This window comes from Perognathus longimembris, chromosome 28 (assembly GCF_023159225.1).
Source record: "Perognathus longimembris pacificus isolate PPM17 chromosome 28, ASM2315922v1, whole genome shotgun sequence".
Classification (NCBI taxonomy): domain Eukaryota; kingdom Metazoa; phylum Chordata; class Mammalia; order Rodentia; family Heteromyidae; genus Perognathus; species Perognathus longimembris.
In genome coordinates, this window is record NC_063188.1 from 26,140,998 (window position 1) to 26,159,642 (window position 18,645).

At 37.8% G+C, this 18,645-nt stretch overlaps 1 protein-coding gene across 2 annotated transcripts in view; it reads left to right on the forward strand.

Annotated features, from left to right (window-relative positions):
• Positions 1-731: 731 nt before the first annotated feature.
• Klhl13 (kelch like family member 13) overlaps positions 732-18,645 on the forward strand; it is a 165,740-nt gene continuing 147,826 nt past the window's right edge. For both annotated transcript variants that reach the window (XM_048336035.1, XM_048336038.1), the window contains exon 1: positions 732-1,044. The gene's annotated coding sequence lies outside the window, so the exon portion shown is untranslated. The remainder of the gene's footprint in view (positions 1,045-18,645) is intronic.

The following is an 18,645-nucleotide window of genomic DNA, read 5'->3' on the forward strand; positions in this document are numbered from 1 at the left end:
CGTGTATAGTTGGTAGAGTCTCTATGAGTTTAGTAAGTTGGTAGTTCAGTGCTTGGCTAACAGTAGACAGGGAAAAAATGTCAGGCTGTTGGATTTGTAGTTAGTCTCCGTTATGGTTACTTTGTACTCCAGGAGGGACTGAACCAGTCTGCTTGCTGTAAGAGTGATGAACTGGTAGCTGGAAGGACAGCGTGGGGCAAGGAGTATTTTGGGACAGGAGTCCCATCGAGGATGAAGTGACACCAGTTTTCAGTACCTTCTTTACCTGCCCCCCCTCCCCCCCACTGTGCGGTAAGTATACAGGAGGTCAAAGTCATGGCTAGCTGCCTGCCTAAGTGACCTCTTGGCGTGGCTAACTCGGGGCTTCTTGCATTGTTGTCCCTGGCCACTTGACAGTTTTCACTTCTGATTTTGGGGCCCCAGAAGCCATGTGGGCTCCCACCCAAGTGTCCTGGTTTCTAAGGCGTAAGGGCCACTTGGCGGTCATCCTGCTTCCGGGAGCAGCCTGGCCACGCATTGGCGGAGGAGTTCCACACGGTCCCTCACACACTCCTAGCCCCAGCTCCCCAGGCCTCCCTCCCACGCGCAGGCGCCGCCAGGACTAACCGTCCCCCAACCCCCCCCCCCCCGCCGCCATGTTTCCCCCGCCCTCCCGTGCGCTCCCTCCCACCACTCCAGCTCCCTCCCCTCCCCAGCTGGGCTCCCCTCCCTCAGCTCCCCACCCCCTGCTGAGGTCAGGCAGAGGCTCCTCCGCTGTGGCCGCTGCTGCCGCCGCCGCCGCCGCTGTTGCTGCTCAGCTTCTGTTCCCAGCGAAGCCTGCCACGGGGACTTTTGAAAATCACTGGAGCAGCGATCCTGTGCGTGCGCGCCGACTGGGCGAAGTGGCCAGGGCAATCAGGGGGTGCAGAGGTGCGGGTGCCGGGACCTCGCAGCAGGAAAGGAGCCCCAACAGCACCACACCACTCGCTCCCCTCTACGGCCGCTGGAGCGCAGCCGCGGGTGGCCGAGCAGCAGCGGCAGGGAGCTGGGGACGTGGCCGAGCAGGTGAGGCAGGATCGGGAAGTCCCCGAGGCTGCAGCAGCCGCTCTGCGCGCCTCCGGGACCCGAGTCGCGCAGGGGGGCTACACTTGGAGTTGCTGTGTGCATCAGGGACAGTTCGGCAGGGAACTAGCCTCACTTCTTGTATCCCCCTTCCCTCCCACCCCGCCATTGCTCCAGTGCTTGTGTGCACCCCAATCTCAGCACCTCTGCATCTCTATGCCCCTCTTGGTTTGACCACATGCGTGAGTTCTTCTAGAACCCTCGCCAGTGCCTACTTTTTCCTGGGCTTCTTTGTCATCTCTCCAAGCTCTTCTCCTGGCTTCTCTGTCGTTGCTCTACTAGTCTGGGATCCATCTGTCTGGCACAGCACGGCTGTCCCTTCCCCTCTCACACTTTCTACTTTGTGCTCCCTAACCCATCTCTCCTTCAGAACCTTCTAAGTTGGGAGATTGTGCTGCCAACTCCCCCTCTCGGGAGTTTTCCTCCAAGCTTTTCACTTAGTTCCGGACATCTTCAGCTCTGAATGTCTTTGGCGTTTTGGGTTTAATCACACTTGACTAATGATTCCCACCCCCTCCCCTTAGAGACTTCTCGTTTTTTAGTCCACCGGTTACTGAGAATTACTATTACATATCCTCTACTACAAATATCCGCTAAGGAGCTTTAAAGTTTCTAGCTTTCAATAACCGAGTCCAACAACCATAGCTACTTAAAATGTGTGTCTTTGTGTTTGTATGTAATCCTCGTACATAGCCCTAAACCTCCCTGAGCAGGCTTGTGGGAGAATGGATTGGTGGGATTTCTAATGCCTGGCTCCATTTCTCCGTCTGTAAATCACGATGTTTCTCATTTTGATGTAGTTAGAGGACCTTGGTGGTTTCAGAAAAGTCACTCAAGTTAGCATAAACTGCTTATTAAGCATATTTAATGGGAACTGAGAGACTCTGGGGTTTAGAACAGCTTCTGTTGGGAGGACACCTGCCTTTTTCTTTCTTTTTAAAGAAGCCGCAATTTCTTTTTTTCCCCCCTCTGTAGGTGTTTCCTTCATTCCTAAGTCTGCTTTCTAATTTTATTTATTTATTTATTATCAAAGTGATGTACACAGGGGTTGCAGTTTAAGATTTCGGACAGTGAGTACATTTCTTATCAAACTTATTACCTCCTCCCTCATTTTTCTCTCACCTTCCCCCCTTCCCAATTCCCTCCCCATCCCAGTTTTACAGTTGGTTTACAGCATATTGTAGGAAGTCACAGTTTCCTATACATTTCCTATTTATATATACTCTCCACAAGCAACATTTTAGAAGCTCATAGTTCTTACTCAGAAAACCCCTTACTGCTAGCTATGTTACTTTCTCTCCATGCAGTTGCCTTGTTACTTTTTTCATACCGATGTACCATTGCTCCCTTCCATGCTCTAATTATTGAGTGAAGAAAATTGAATGGAGAAGCTGAAAGCAGAGGCAGATACCAGTGAACTACCGCGTGCTGACGTTCACAGCTGTGTTTTTTTGGAAATTATTTACATCTAGTGCTCAAACTTGAAAACTGAGAAAAATGGATTAAGCACTTATGACATCATTTTAGGTCTAAAAATACTGGCTCCATTAACTGCAAGTTCCATTGATATCTTTAGACTTAACAGTCATAGATTTGTTTGCTAAGTATGTGACTAGTGTGTTACCATTGCTAAGACTGTGCATTAACTGGAAGCAGTCTCCAAAGAAGTTAAGTTGGAAAGAAGATAGTGAGTAAATTTCACTGTACTGGTAGCACTCATTTTGGCAGTGAAACAGTAAGAATAGTTTCTGCTGCAATAGCAATGATATAATTTTTTAATGTGCCAGCCCTGGAGCTTGAACTCAAGGCCTGGGTGCTGTGCCTAAGCTTTTTTTTTTTTTTGCTCAATGCTAGCATGCTATCACTTGAGCTGGCGCTTCACTTCCGAGTTTTTGGTGGTTATTTGGAGATAAGAGTATCACAGACTTTCCTACCCTGGCTGCCTTTAAACATGAACTTCAGATCTCAATATCCTGAGTAGTGAGGATTACAAAAATGAGACGCTGATGGCAGGCAAATAATGCAATTTTTTTTTTTTGGCCAGTCCTGGGCCTTGAACTCAGGGCCTGAGCACTGTCCCTGGCTTCTTCCCGCTCAAGGCTAGCACTCTGCCACTTGAGCCACAGCGCCGCTTCTGGCCGTTTTCTGTATATGTGGTGCTGGGGAATCGAACCTAGGGCCTCGTGTATCCGAGGCAGGCACTCTTGCCACTAGGCTATATCCCCAGCCCCAAATAATGCAATTTTTAAAGTAGAAAAATAAATCTTTATTATCTTACATTAGTAACATTAGGGAATATTTCATTGTTACATTTCCACATTTTTACATTGGATTCCAATCAATCTCTCCCCTTCTATCACTCTTCCTTAACCTGCCATTTTAATAAGCACATTTTAGACTATGTAGTGTGCTTCTATGGAGTTTAATTCTGAAGAAAGTAATTTTCATAAGTTCAGTAAAGATGATTGATTATCAGTTAGGTAACATATCATGATGATATTTTGTTTCCCCGTTCACTTGGTAATTTTTTTTTCATTTGGTAAATCCTTACGGTCACTTTTGTTCTATTTTTTGTATTTCTTTATTTTTTTCTCTTATTTATTGTCAAAGTGATGTACAGAGAGGTTAAAAAAATATACTATGGGCACTTATTCTAATAGACCCACCATTTATAGTCTAATTGTTTTTGGTAACTCACTCTTGCTACTTCTTCAAAGATATAATTTTGTTTTTCCTCCCTTTGAGATAATTATCAATACTGGTTGTAAAGTGAGCTCACCACCAATATGATTATATAGTAAGACTATGTTTTCCTGGGAGAAAAAAAGGTGGATTGAGTTAGCTGTAAACTTTTGCTGTGAATCCTCAGTATGTACCTGGTAGCCCTTCTGGTAAAGCTTAGAGATGATCAGACTGGATATTTCTGATGTTACTAAATGTAACTATAGCCTTATATTAGATTTTATACATACATATACAAATACATACATAGATATCATTTTCTTTATATTTAAAAGCTGTTTATGTAATTCAACTTATAGTAGAGAAAAAAGACTAACCAATTGTCAAATTGTTTGATTTTTTATGTTTAATATACTACTAAAACATTTTGTATATTTTTATTTCTTAAGTATACTGGACTGATTCTATTTTGTCTATCAGTTTGGCAGGAGTCATACATTTGAGAAAATCTATAGAAAGGTTGTGGAAAAATGAAAAACACTAAACAAAAACAAAAATGAGAAAAATTGGCTCTCTCAGTTTAGATATAATCCTAATAATCAGGGCTTAAAGTACTTTCATTCACATAGTAATTCTTTCTTTTTTTCTAGTCCTGGGGCTTGAACTCAGGTCCTGGACACTGTCCCTGGCTTCTTTGTGTTCAAGGCTAGCACTCTACCACTTGAGCCACAGCGCCACCTCTGGATTTTTCTATATATGTGGTACTGAGGAATTGAACTCAGGGCTTCAGTATGCTAGGCAAGCACTCTGCCACTAGGCCACATTCCCAGCCCAATAATTCATTTTAATAAAATCTTTTGAGTGCCTTTCACGTCCAAAGCCATACACTATGCAAAATAATAAAAATTCATAAGCATGACATTTACTCATGGGCTATCATAGTGTTTGTACTATACCAGATGATAATAAACAAGTAAACATCTGAAGAAGATCTGTATGGATTGTAGAAAAACAATGAAGAAATAAATAGGGGTATGTGGTACGGAAAACTAGAAAGGACTTACTTTAGCAAAGATGGTTAGGAAAGGCCTCAGTGGTTGGTAATTTTAGATGTCAACTTCCAGATAAAGGAATTCTGAGAAACTCAGTAAAACATTGTTTTAAGTGTGTCTGTGAAAATGTTTCCAGGATTACTTTGTAAATTCTGAGTGGACTAGGAGAAGATTCACAGCTATTTGCCCTCCCCTTCCTCCATGGAGGTACATCATCCTATTGGCTGGAGAGAGAGCAAATACCTAAGGCCAATTAGTCTCTTCCACAGACAGGTGAGATTCTTTCCCTCTTGCCTTGGATGTCAGAGCATGCTAGCCTTTAGTCTTGGGTTCCAAGATTTAGATCAGCAGCTCTTCAGTTTCTTGTGCATTTGGTCTTTGTCAAACTGAGAGTTCAGTTAGCTTTCCTGGTTCTCACACCTTTAGACTTAGACTGAACTGCACTACCAGCATCTAGGCTGCAGCCTGAAGATGACCTATCATAGGACTCCTCTAATGCCAGGATTTTGTGAGCCATTTCTCTTAATAAATCCACTCATATATCTATATGCACATGCCATTTCTCTGTGTCTGGAGAACCCAGACAAATACAGCCTCTCAGAGAAGGTAATGTTTGAGCAGAGACCTGAAAGAGAAGATAGAAGGGGTCAACCTTGTCAAGAACATAATCAAAGAGTATTCTTACCAGAGAGAAGAGTAAAAGCCCAGGTCTTGAGGCAGGTAAACATACTTGATGTTCAAGGGGAACAGAAAGAACCTAGTGCTGGTGGCTCATGACTACCATCCTAGCTACTCAGGAGGCTGAGATTTAGGGTCTTTGCTTGGAGTCAGCCTGGGCACAAACGTGTGCTAGACTTACACTCCAAAACAACTAGCAAAAAGCAGGAGTAGAGGTATGGCTCAAGTGATAGAGTGCCAGCAGAGCAAGTATGAGCAAGCATAAGTCCTAGAGTTAAAACGTACTATTACACCCCCTCCCCCACAAAAGCCAGTGTGGTGAGATCCTAGTGAACTGGGTGGGATAGTAGTTAAAGAAGGTGTTAAAGAGTTTAGAAGGAGTCAGATAATAGATAAGGAATACCTGAAGGTACTGATAAAGAATTTGATTTGATTCTCAGAACAATGGGAAACAATTGAAGAGTCTTTTCCTGTGGAAGGTCATTTCCTGAAAGGATTCCTCAATGAAACCTAAACAGTGTTTTGCAGAGGATAAATACAATCTAGCGACTCAGTTGTTTATACTAAGAGATGTTTCTATTATTTGGGGGATACCTTTATTATTTAATACTGTGTTATCTTTCATCTATCTATATCGTGTTTTAAAGCAGTTTATGTGAGAAATTATAAAACATACTGCTTAAGTAAGATGTTGGGTGAGTTAGTTAACCTCTCTGTACCTCAGTCACATAGAGAAAGGTAAACATACCTCTTATGGTACTCACAAGGACTAAGTGAATTAGCTTGGCCTCAGATATCTTTGCAATTTTAAAATTTCAAAAGTGCTGAGAGGCTGGAAAGGTGGTACAGTGCTTGCCTTGCATGCATGAAGCCCTGGGTTTGATTCCTCAGCACCACATAAACCGAAAAATCTGGAAGTGGCACTGTGGCTCAAGAGGTAGAGTGCTAGCCTTGAGCAAAAGGAAGCCAGGGACAGTGCTCAGACCCTGAGTCCCAAGCCCCAGGACTGACAAAAAAAAAGCTCTGAGAACCAATAAAAATGTCAATTGATAAGTCAGTCATACACTCTCAAGTGGTTAAAAAAAACTGAATTGAATTGACATGAGGATCTGTATGGTCCTTTTTCTATCTAATGTTAATCTTTATTAGCTTTTGCTGTAGAATTACTCATACATTTTCAGGATAGTGCCACTGACCTCAGTGGAGCATTACATACTATATGGTATATACAGGGGACATAAAAAGTGGAGAATTCTTGAATTTGGATCACATCTGGTCTCGTGATTTTCCAATAATGGATTGTATACCTTACAGGAAAGTGTTGAAGTAAAGCCTTGTATGTAGGAAGCTGTTACTGTGGGTAGTAGACATTAGGGCAGTAAATACATTACTTTATCTTTCCCAATAGCTTACTCATAGTGATTATTATGTAGATTATTACCATGTATATACATGCTGATTTATTTGCACTACATTATGGAATAGGGCGGGTTTGTTGTATAGGCCTTATATGACAACAGATATGGCAGGGTCACATGATTGAAATGAACCAGAACCTAAGTCATTTATTACTGTTTTATGTACTAGCACATTAATAGTATTTATTCTGTGTGTGTGTGTGTGTGTGTGTGTGTGTGTGTGTGTCTTTTATTATTTAAAGAAAACCATGGTTATTTGGGACAAGATGATTTTGGGAGGGGGGTGCAATTCAGTTAAGAATTTATTTAACGTGACTCATTCTTTGCAATTGCTACATATTTATTAAACTCTATATTAAAAGCAGAAGAAAGACCTAGGCACCAGTGGCTCATGCCTTTAACCTTAGCTACTTTGGAGACTAAGAATGGGAAGATCATGGTTCTGGGTTCTTTTAGACAGAAAAGTTTGTGAGACCCTTTTGCAAGTAATAATTCGGCACAGTACCCTATGCTGTCATATCAGGATATGAGGGAAGCTCAGATGAGGAGGAACATGATTCCAGGCCAGCCTGGGCAGAAAAGTCTGTGAGACTATCTCCACGGAAGGAAGCTGAATATGGTGGAGTGTACCTGTGATCCCAGTAAGAAAGACTCAGGAAGCCTAAAGTAGGCAGATCACTCACTGTCTAGGCACATACCCTGGAAGGCGTGAGATGCAAGAAAAAGAGGTGGAGATATGACTCAAATGGTAGAAGCATTGGCTTAGAATGCAAGAGGCCCTGTGGTCAACTTCAAGAACCACAAAACAAAAAGATATATAAAAAAGATATAAAACAAATCTTCCACCCACAGTTACATTGAACTATGTGTTTATCTTATAATGTTTTCTCCTATAAACTTGAAATCATTAACATTAAAACTATACAAAGTTAACCACCAGAAACTGAAGTGGAGCTGTGGCTCAAAGTAGCAGAGTACTACTAGCCTTGAGCAGAAAAGCTCAGGGACAGTGTCCAGGCCTTAAGTTCAAGTCCCATGTCTGATACAAAAGCAATAAAGTTAAGTCATAGCTAAGCAAACATTAAAAAACTATACAAAAGAAGATTTAAGAAAACTTCCCTTAGTGTTTATTACATGGATTTCTTTTTAATTGTATTTAATCTCTGGCCACCTATTGTCTAGGTAAGCCATTTCTTCCCAAAACTAAAAGTGTATTCTTTTCATTGTTCTCCCTTATCAATGTGTATTTCTCACCTGAATTTTCTATATTCTTGTACTTTTGTGGACTGCCAGTGATTATTTGTCTCAGGTTCTTTTAGTTGACAGCCTTGAAATAATTTTACAAATTTGTTCAAAAATATACTAAATATGTATTATATCCCAGGCATTGTACTAAGTCTAAACAAATAGACTCTCTGAAAGAGTCCTTTCTACAACTTTGGGTTCCTTTAGACTAGAGCACATGTACTGAGGTGGCAGGGTATGATACAAAGTAAAGCAGCATGTGCTTTCTCTCTCTGTCTCTGTCTCTCTCTCTTTCTCTCTCCTTGCAATTTCAAAGGTTAGACTTTATATTTTCATACCACAAATAGTTTTACTACATTAAGCACGTTTTTAGAGCTAATATTGTTACTCTACTGATACATGATGATCATCGTACTTAAAAGATACTGGAAATGTATTGGAAAATATCATTCTTTTTTGTAAACTTTTTTTTTAAAAAGCTTGTGCTTTCTCAAAGCATCTATTTAACACAAAGATTTAGAATGTGAATAGGTAGTTTATTTAAAATATGTAAATGTATGTAAATAAATGCAGACACATTGTATTTTAAAATGCAATAGTCATATGAAAATTTGATGTAAAATCTAAAACTTCCCAGCAAGTGTCTGTTTGCAAGGGCACCTGTGGTAACCTTAGGATGACACTCTGAAACTCAGAAGGCCTTATTCATCTGTTCTTTTGGTCAAATAGGTATGTATTTTCATAGCTTTAAAATTTCACGATGTCTTATCACAAATAATGAGCATTAATATATTTTTCTATGTTGCCTAATTCCTTTTAACTCAAGGGTGCACACTGTCAGATAATAGTTTAAATCTTATAATATGTTGAGATTCTTGTAGATCATGTAAGTCATAGCCAAGATTGAGTGTGACGGGTTGACCAAGCAAGTAGTATCTTCAGAAGAGTGATTACGAGAACACAGTGACCATGAATTTAAAGCAGCACCATTAATGGGGTCAAAGTGTGCTCTATTCTGTGCACATTTGCCCAGCTCACTGATTTCAAGTCATATTTGCTAACTTTAATGTTTACAACATGTTCAGTATACAAAGTATTTTGTTAATTGCTGGTCACTGGAGTATTCAGTTCTAGAAGAAACTTGTCAAGGTTTGCTTTGAGTTTGATCAAAGGGTTCTACAATTTGTAATGGTTTAAAAAATAGAACAGCAGTGGCTGTTACAAAGCAATGGCTTAATTTGCTCAAAATGAGAAAGATAAAGGAGAAGGCAAGTAAAGAAAGAGGGTGGAAGTAAATGGAGTGAGTCAAACACTGAATCTTTCAACTGATTTTCATTATTGCTGTTCCACTTCTCATTGTGGTCTCCTGCCAGACACAGTTCACAAGGACTGGCATTGCTGTATTGGTGTGTTAGTGCTTAAACATGAGGGAATGGCTCTAAAGGGTGGTGATTAAAAGAAACTCATTCTAATTTGTGGGGGAGTTATTTCTGTTCAATAAAAGGATTAGAGAGTTGTAGATTTTCCTTCTTGATTCTACTTTTAAATAATGGCCACACATATCTACAGATAAAGAGTGTTCTGTTCGGGCCTTGAGTATTATGTAGTGAGAAGGCAGTAGAATTTATGGCTAAGATGTGTAGTATCTGATTTAGTTGTTTTAAAGATTAAATGACATAATGCCCATAAGGATTAAGCACGGTTCTTGTCACATAAATGTAGTTATTTTATGTGTGTGCATATGAAAGTGCTGGGATTGAACTCAAGGTCTCATGCTTGCTTGGCGGGTGCTCTCCCACTTGAAGATGGCCCCAGCCCTTTTCTTATTGTTGAGATATGGTCTCATAAACTTCATCTTGTCTGATCTTTAACTCCTCCTATCTCTGCCTTCCGAGTAGCTGGAATTATAGATAGGACTTACCATTTCCAACAAAGTTGACTTTTAAACATTGAAAACATCTTCTGATAATTAGAGTGGTTTCATTTTTTTCTAATTTCCAGTTGTTCCAAATTAACTATATCCCCAAAGAAACAAAGCATTAAGGCACTGGGAAAAGGGCTAATTCTGTATAAATGTCCTTTTATGTTGTTATGGTTAAGCTTTTGTCATACAAACTCTAGCATAAATCTAATATTACCTTAAGAAATGATACAAACCTATTGATAAATGAATGGATAAGTCAATTAAATTGATTGTTTAGAGCATGTTCAAGCCTTGGAGCAATTGTCTGTCATTTTAGGTTGAAGCTATCATTCTTGCTCTCCTACATAATTCCTTTTGGCTCCAAAGTCAGACACGTGAGAGACTATTCTTGGGGAGACCAAGTTGATTATGGACACAAAAGAGAAAAGCCAGGTAACATAGCAATCATATATGCTATATATGCAGAGGTTTTTCTCGTGACAGTCGTTATGGTAATATATATCCAAGTGCAGGAATAGTTTAGCTCACTACACATCATTACATGATAGTGATCATATCACTTTCATTTGGAGGTGAAAAAATAATGGTCAAAAATACTTTTAGGGCTGGGGATATAGCTTAGTGTCAGAACACATTCTTTTAAAATTTTTATTTCATTTCATTTATTTTTTATTGTTATAAAGGTGACATATAGAGGGGTTACTGTTCCATAAGTCAGGTAATGAGTACATTTATTTTTGGACAATGTCACCTGTTCCTTCCTTCTCTTCCAGTTTTACCCCTCCAGTCCCCACCCACAAGTTGTATAGTTCATTTTTAGCATAGTTTCTACTGAGTACCATTGCTGCATTTGTTCATCCTATGTCCCTCCATTTTTGTACTCCCCCTTATACCTCCAAAGACAGAAAAATGAACAACAAAAAAAGAAAAGAAAAAACCCTTCTTGTTCCATTTTCTGGAGTTAATTTTCATAAATATTATTTTTTTTAGAGGTGCAAGGGCCTTGTGCCTTTGTATTTCTCCCCAAAGACTGTCCTCCTTTGGTCTCATTGTGTGTGACTGTCTAGAGTCCTGTATAATTTATCATGTAGTTTAGATCTAGCTTCTTCATATGAGAGAAAACATGCATGGGTTGTCTCTCTGAGCTTAGCTTACCTCACTTAGCATGTTTTGTTCTAGGTCCATCCATTTCCCTGAAAATATTATTTCAGAGCACCTTCTTAAGAAGTATGAAGCCTTGGATTTGATCCCCAACACTGCAAGGAAGAAGGATTTTTAGAAATTTTAAACTTATTCCCTCCTTAGGTGATTAGCTTATGTGTTCTAGGTAGTTCCCATTATTTATAGTGCATCTTTCTTTTGAAGCGTTGTTATTTTATTTATTCTTATGGAGTATGCACAGTGAATTTAAGTAATTTGCTGTGAGTGAAATGAAGTCAACAGTACAATACTCTTGGTTTCTAACTCATTGCTTTTGTAATAGTAAAAAAATCTCTTTAGGTCAAAGGGTCCTTTAATATTTTCAGCCTTTCAATTAATAGTAACCAAAACATCGCTAGTAGAGATCGCCATGATTATAACTATACCCATACACTTTCTTGCACATATTATGCTTATTAAAACTAATTTTGTATTAAGGAGTTTTCTCTGTGCTTGTGATCATACAGGTGCAACATTCATTTAAACAGCCAAGAATAGGCATTGGTTGAGCACTTATGTGTAAAGAACTCTACTGGGAAGAGGAAAATATTTATTTTTCTGCTTGGATACATCGTACAACCTAGCCAGGGGCAGCCCAGAATATTAGGTAACTTTGTCAGCTGATAATAATATAAATACCAATAATACCAGATTATTACAACACTCACCATGAATCTGATGCCATCCCAAATATTTTCTATGCATCCATACATTTAAAGCATCACAATATGACTAGGTAGGGGCTGTTATTTTCCTCAATGACAGATGAAGAAACCAAGGCACAGGGAAGTTTAGATAACTTTCCCAAAGTTTTACCTCTAATAAGCCAAAGAGCTAGAGATAAATCCATGCAGTCTGTTTTTTTTTTTTTTTTTTGCCAGTCCTGGGGCTTGGACTCAGGGCCTAAGCATTGTCCCTGGCTTCTTTTTGCTCAAGGCTAGCACTCTACCACTTGAGCCACAGCACCACTTCTGGCTTTTTCTGTTTATGTGGTGTTGAGGAATGGAACCCAGGGCTTCATGTATATGAGGCAAGCTCTCTTGCCACTAGGCCATATTCCCAGCTCTGCAGTCTGTTTTTTGATTCTGTGCTTTTAACCACAACATATCCTTTCATTCTATCTCTGGCAAATGGCATTGTGTAAGAGAACATGATAGCTTAACAAAAAGGAATATTAGAAAAGAGATTCTGGAAATACAAAAAGAAATGATCACAGGAGAGTGGTATCTAGATACTTTGAAGAAGGCACTTTTGAAAAGGGTCTTATTGAAAACTATTTATGAGTATTTTAATGCCCAAACCTCTCCCCCGCCCTTTGTGCAGGTCAGTATTGTATGTACACAGCTGGTTATTTTGAAAGACAAAAGGCAAAGGGTAAATAAGATTGAGAATACCTTATATTGACTATTAGAGATCTGTTTTGGTGTGCAATATTTGACTTCAGACACCTGTGCTTTAAAAAATATAATAATTGACATATCCTACAATTCACCCACGTAGAGTGTACAAACCAATGAGTTTTAGTCTATTCACTGAGTTCTGCCACCATCACCAGAGTCAATTTTAGATTTGTTGCATTAGCTTCCCTCCAAAGGAAAAAAAACATGTTTTGAAACAAATACAGCAATGAAAGGGATGGAACTATATTGTCTGCTGGTACTGCTACTTCCCTGTCTAGATCTTCAAGATGTGGAATTTGAATATTAATGCTAGTTTTTGTTCAATTTACAACCAAATCGTTGTCAAGGAAGGCTCTTTTTAATTTCATGCTGACCAATGGATTTGAGGATTATCTAGTCAGTTTTTCAGAGGATTATTTATTTATCTAATTTTGAATTCTCAATCCAAATTGATTATATAAGTTTGCTCATTATGTATTTGTCATAAGATATTGAGAATATTAGTAAATAAATCTAAGTCAGACTTTTATTTTAAGACCAAACTGTTGTGATGGACAGGGTTAAGTCTAACCAAGGTGCATTGTATTCACATAAGGACATGTAAAAATGAACCCCTTTTGCATAACCAATTGATACTAATAAAAATGTGGAAAATAAATATATGTCAGTCCTCAAACTGTTAAAGTCACTAGTGTGACTGGATACTTATTTGTAGCTCTGTGTTCTTTATAGCAGGCTAGAACAAGAATTACTTGAGAATTTTATGGGCACACACTAACATTTGTTAGTATGTCTAGGATTATACCTGATGTAGGTTACTCGTGGATAGGTTGTTGATATAAATACAACCTTCCCTCTTCTTTGTTTGAGATAAAGTATTGGAATGGTGTATTATTGAAAATGTAGTATTTATACCATGGCACTGTATACAGATCTTTTGAAATAGTTGGATTTAAATTAATTTTCAGCTACTTAGGTTTCACAAAAATATACAGTTAGTATGGTAGTCAAGAACTGCATTTCAGCCAATGGTCGATCTCTCTGTCTCTGTCTCTGTCTCTGTCTCTCTCTGTCTCTGTCTGTCTGTCTGTCTGTCTCTCTCTCTCTCTGTATGTGTGTGTGTGAGTGAGTTATAGGGGCAGCAGCCTTTTTTCTAGGTTTTAATTAAAGTCATTAGTTGCAGTTCGTGTTTGTTTTCAGGCTGAGGAACTGCTATTTACTTTTCATTATTAAAAAAAAATCACAGAGTTAATCAGATATCCTAAATAACATCAGTGTCTTTTGAAATGACTGATTCTTAGGTTGTGTTTTTTAAATTATCTTTGATTTTGCCTACTTTTACTTTATTTTGAAATGTTACCCTATCTATTATGTATTTGAGTTTCTACTCTGAGGTCAAATTTTCAGTTAGACTTGTTTCACCCGAAGTGATTTGCTGTAACTCTCATGTAGTTGTTATTGCCTTAGATGAATTCTCTGCTGTGTGTGGCAGAGAGGTGTGGTGACAGCTGCTGGGTAGAATAGAAAGCAATGGTTTGGCTCTGTTTTCACTAGAAGAGGACAAATTAATTAGTGTTTCTTTGTAGTAAATAAATGGAAGTGCAGCTTTATCACCAAGGTAGTTGATGCCTCCTGGAGTCAGGAATCAGGTGTTGTGAAGTTGGATGTTATTTTTTAAAGACACTTGGACTTAAAACTATTGGTCTATGTATTATGCTGCTGCTTGTTTTCATGGCTAGATTTGATTTATTAAGCAGTTGTGATATGCTGTATAAAAAGGGGTTGGATACCTGATCACTTAAGGCAAGCCAAAGTGCTCACATCGATGGCTATTCCAACTGAGAAAGTTTATCATTTAGAAAGAAGAATTCAGGGGTTGGGTATTTAGCTCAGTGCAAGGGTAAAGGCCCTGAGTTTGGTCCTTAGCTCTGCAAACAAAACAAAACAAAATCCCCCAATCAAGGCAACTAGAAAGACGGATTTAGCATGTGTATTGTTGTGTCACAAAAATATTTATTTAAAAATGAATCAGTTACAACATAGTAATTAATTATTTGTTTTCTAGTAGTTTGATTTTCTGCTTAAATTAGTGCCTAAAATGGTTTAGAGTCTGAAATGGTTTATGAGGACTATATATGTGGATTAGCTATAACTACAAGTTTTATAGCTAGATCTACTTTACTTTCAGATAGAAGAAACTATTTTAATTACCCTTACTATGTAGGACCTGACCTTATTTTTTTGAGAGGAAGTAAAAGATTTTATATATAAATTTATTGAACAAGATTAAGTATTTCTGTGAGTGAGGTATTTGGAAATGCAGTGAGAAATAGGGTCAAGTTCTACCTTCATCCTATGAAGTAACTGGAGTACTCTGTTTACTCTTTGTGGTTCTCTAAGAACATTGCATCCAAAAGAATTGGAAAGGAGCAGAAGAAAATACACTCCCTCCATTTAAGGTTATAACTTAAAGTGTTTGCACATATCACAGTTCTATATTTCACTGGCCAGAACTTAGTCTTATGGAGACATCTAGCTTACAAAGGAGGCTGGAAAACATTGCCCTTCACTCATGACTATGCCCAGCAAAAAATATTGTTTAAGAGAAAAACCTATATTAGAAAATAACCAAGAACTCCTGCTATGCATCGGCTTTAATGTAAACCTTAAAAATGTAATCTATTTGGAGCTACCATCTCTAAAACATTGGCTATACATTTGTTCCAGGATAAAACTTCAAACTTTTTAGCTTTCTGTAGCTATGACAAAATACCTGAGATAAGCGGTCTGTAGGAGAGATGATTTGTTTTAGCTTGCTGATTCAGAGGTTTAGTCTGTGGTTGCCTGGCTCCATTGCTTTTGTCTAGAGGTGAAGCTGAATATCATGGCAGAAGCAAAGAGAAAGAAAGCAACTAGAGAGAAAAATGCCTTCCACAATGATCTACTCACTTCCAAAGTTTTATTATCTCCCAGTAGCCCTTTAATCCATTGATGGGATTAGAGCCCTTAAGACTCCATTTTTTTCTCAAGCTTTTTCTCAAAGGTAAAATCATGATATATCACCAATTTCCATAATAGTTAACATAACAATGTCAGAATTTTTCTTAATGAAAAAGTAAGCCCAAACAACAAGTTTGTAATATTAGTAATATGCATGTATTAGTCATGATATAGTGTAGACAATTGCATAAAGTCTCCTGTTATGCCAATAAAGTGTAAAATTCCTTAAGTAATTGAGAACATGGTAGCAGCTGCGGTATTAGCATGTGCTACTTTTCCAGTGATTCTGAGACTAGACAAATTAGCATGAAGAAAAGCATGAACCTTCCTGATACATTTGGAAGTCATTTTATTCAAGAACAACACTGATTTAGTACAAAACACAAAGAGAATAAGCAGGCTCTACATTACATTAATTTTCATCTAAGAAGGTAAAGCATGAAGAGGACCTTAAATTCTGACCAAGTATAAAAAAACAATAAACACATAAGCACAGAGATCAAGTTTTGTTATGTATATAATGCAGCTTATTTGTATGAGCAGTGATGAGTGAACTTCCTTAAAGGCACTACATTTTTGCATCTGAGAGGGGCACATTGGATAGCATTAACACAAGCTTATGGAATCTAAGTTTAAAGTTTCAAAGCTGTATTTTCTGTTTTCCTTTTATCCAGTACTGTAGAAACATACTGATATTTACAATTTAAAAGGCCTGTGTTCTAATAGTTTTTGTTATCATTTATTTTTCTCCTAAGAATTATAAGAAATTCCATGTAAATTAATACTGATTTAATTAACATTGATTTGAGTCTGGCATATTTGTTGAATCATTTTTTTTAGAAAACGTGATGCACAAGTATTTGCTTGAGATGATGTACAATGAAATGCATACTATCCATTCTAGAACATCTTTGTGCTTCAACATAATGTAATTTACCTAAAGCTAATTTTAGGTAAGCTTTTGAAAAGTGAAGTGAACTTCAATAAAAATTTCATTTTTTCTTCATTTCATTTTTCTTACTCTGTTACAAAGTCGGATAAAGCACAGCATATATTCCTGTATAACAAAAATCTGTAACAGGAACAAGTCATTTTTGTGTCATATCAGAAATCTTAATATTTCAGGGCAAACATATTGAATGCATCATTTAGAAATTAAATCAGTTCTTAGGATTTCCTAGTTTAAACTTATTGAAAAATGTTCTACTTCCCAATCTGGTTGATTTCCTAATTGAACGTCCTAAAACAATTACCAGTGTAAGAGGTAATAAAAATTGTTCAATATACAATAGTATATGTCCTTTCTGTATATTATATGAAATGCTAATTAAACATCATAAACTTTATTACATAATTGTGAACTTGCAAAGATAGTAAAAGAGGACCTGTATACCCTTTATCTAGTTTCTTCCAGGAATTTATTTGAGCTAATCCTTTTTTGGGTTTGCATAGCTATTTGAATTTATAACTACAGTATATTATCATATCCAAGACACTGACATTGATACAATGTGTATATAATTTTAATGTAATTTTATCATATTATCTATTTGTGTAACCACATCCACAATAAAGATATAGAATTGTTTCATAATTACCAACAATTTCAAGGAATCTTTCCCAAGAATGGAAAGAAGGAAAGTTTGTTGTATACATATGTGTTTTTCTCATCATGTTCTTATCATTTCTTTCCAGATTATAGCACTTTCTGAAGTTCTTCTTTCAGGGTAGTTTTACTGGCAATGAATGCTTAGTTTTCTTTCTGAGAATGCCTTGACCCTCAATCATTTCTGAAGGATATTTTCATTGGTAGTTCTTTTTTCTCAGTATTTGAAAAATCTTGTGTCCCCACTTATAGCTTCCATGGTTTGGGATGAAAAATCTGCTGTTATAGAGATGCTTTCCCCCTCAATTAAAAAGCAAGGTGTAATTTCTTTCTTGGTGCTATTATGACAGTTTTGTTAATAATCTCAGAAAGTTTAAGTATGCTGTGTTTTACAGTAGATTCCTTTAAATTAATCCTATTTGGGGTTTGCACAGCATTTCTATTTTTAATCCACAGAAACAGATTCATTATTAAAGCACATAGGTATACATGAGGATGTATACATGGACTATACATGGAAAGATGTAATTGGTAAGACAAAAACAGCTAAAAGAAGTGAACCTATATGTTTCTTAAGTACAATGTCTTGACCAGTTTCACTTTGAATATTTTTCATTAGTCATTGTTAATTGCAGTCTAAAAGTATTATTTGAAAAACTCTAGAAATAATTTACATTTCAAACTTTAATTTTATTGTCAAGGTGATGTACAGATGGGTTATAGTTACATATGTAAGGTTGTGAATACATTTCTTGTCCTACTTGTTATTCACATTTTAAATTCACACCATTCTTAGTAATGTGGCATCATCTTGCCCTGTACTGCTCAAGACTTGAACCATTTCATTGTATTCATGAAGTATGTATTACCTGTGTGTTGACTATCTTAGTTATGAGAATGACTGTCTCTGTTGTTTTCTCTCTCTCTCTCTCTCTCTCTCTCTCTCTCTCTCTCTCTCTCTCTCTCTCTCTCTCTCTCAGTACTGGAGGTTAAAATCAGAGCCTTAAGCAGCTGGCTAGGAAGGTGCGCTACCATTTTGCCTTTTCAAGTATGTCTTGAGTCTTTGCCTGGGGCGGCCTTAGACCTCTATCCTCCTAGCTGTGCTTTCCACATAGCTGGGATTGTAGGCATGCACCATCATGCCAGGCATCAGATTGATTTTTCAAGATATTGCAGTGATTGTGTTTGAGTCAGTCAGAGAGAGAGAGAGAGAGACAGAGAGAGAGAGAGAGAGAGAGAGAGAGAGAGAGAGAGAGACAGACAGACAGACAGACAGACACACACACGGAAAGAACTTGTTATAGGAATTTATTATTGCTGTTCTCTTTATTATTCTCTT